The sequence below is a fragment of the Cupressus sempervirens genome, chromosome 2 (assembly GCF_028749045.1).
Source record: "Cupressus sempervirens isolate cs-2001-9-10 chromosome 2, ASM2874904v1, whole genome shotgun sequence".
Classification (NCBI taxonomy): Eukaryota; Viridiplantae; Streptophyta; class Pinopsida; order Cupressales; family Cupressaceae; genus Cupressus; species Cupressus sempervirens.
Window position 1 is genome coordinate 427357931 of NC_143119.1, and position 1685 is coordinate 427359615.

Genomic DNA, 1685 nt, shown 5'->3' on the forward strand with positions numbered 1-1685 from the left:
CATTTTCCATAGTGCCTCTGTTACGTTTTTTTCGATATGCATAGCATTAAACAAATACATGATTGGGAGATCCTTGTAGTATGGTGACCTACTAAATTGAGTAGGATAACTTTTCATTCCTCTAGGAAGTTGGTCATTGATTTCTTGATGACCTTCATGAGCATCAATTATTAGTAAATATAAGATAATATCAAAATACAAATTTTAAGCTTCAGACGAAAAATTGAACATTACCTCAATGATTTAGTCAATCATAGTGTAACTTCCATAGATGAGGTGTCATTCTTCGTGACCTTGATGATGTCTCTTCTTTCCCATTGAAAAGATGATTTTCACCAATTCAATACCTTTGATTATTATGGAGAAAGTGCCTAAACTCATCGAATACCTACTTTTCTAAACTTCTCGAATGATAAGATTTCATCTTCAAACCACAAACTGGACATGCAAATTTTCTCTTTGTCTAAAGACCTAAAAGATCATGTACAATTATCACGTGCAACTTAAGCATATGATAGTAATGTGTAAGAACTATAACAGACCAAAAATATGTGATCTTAACAATATAACATACTACAAAAATGAGTTAGTTGAGAGGCATCATGTATTGTCCATACAAACATTGCATGGAATTTAAATCATTAGTGTCCTATCGGTCTAGAGATGTTATACATAGTGACGCCATTCCATAACTTCAACAACTCATCAATTAGGGGCTGAATATACACGTTCATATCTTTAACTTGGTACTTACCTAGTAATTGAATGAACATAAACATTACATAATTATTATGACCATTTCCATGCACTATTTATAAATTAATTTAAATAACTATAAAATGAAAAAATACCTAGCACAATCATTAACAACATTATGTGCTCCCTCTTTATGAACATCCAAGGAGGAATGTTATTGTTAATAACAAAAATAGGTCACACTGAGTAAACAGATCTCATATCTCCATATGGATTGACATCATCTGCTACTAATGAAAGCTTTAGATTATGAGGTTCTTCTTTAAAGTGTGACCATATTTCTTCTATCTCTTTAAATGTAGAACCATCAGCAACCATTCACATAATCTCATCTTGACTTCTATTGTGTGCACGGTAATCCATAAATTGTGCCAAGCTAGCACACCTAAATAATTGTTGAAGAGATGGAATAATGGGAATGTACCAAAGAGCCTTGTAAGGCACCTTTTTTGTTATTTGATCTAACTGATATCTACTAATATGATAATCAAGGCATTCTATTGCAAATTCATGTTGTTTATGATACATAATGTGATCATTGAGACATGCATGTATTGTCTGATACTTCATTCCAATTTGATTCATAATGGTAGATAATTTTTGGTACGAACGAGGAAAAATATTTAATAGTGGTAACAAAAACTCACCTATCAACCTACAACAACAAATATGCATTATTAATATAATGAATAGTAATTGTGTGCTAACATTGAAGATGACAAAAATGGCATACCTTAGCATACTTGACATTGCTACATTGGATATACCATTCATAACCTTTAAGTTCACCAACAACACTATAGCCAAGAGTAGAGTTGTTTGGGAGCCTTCATATAAGGGATCATGTGCCTTCTCAAGTAAAGGTATATCAAGACCATCTTCATCATCATTATCAGATTTGCTAGTACCATCATTGAGAGCCTCTTCAT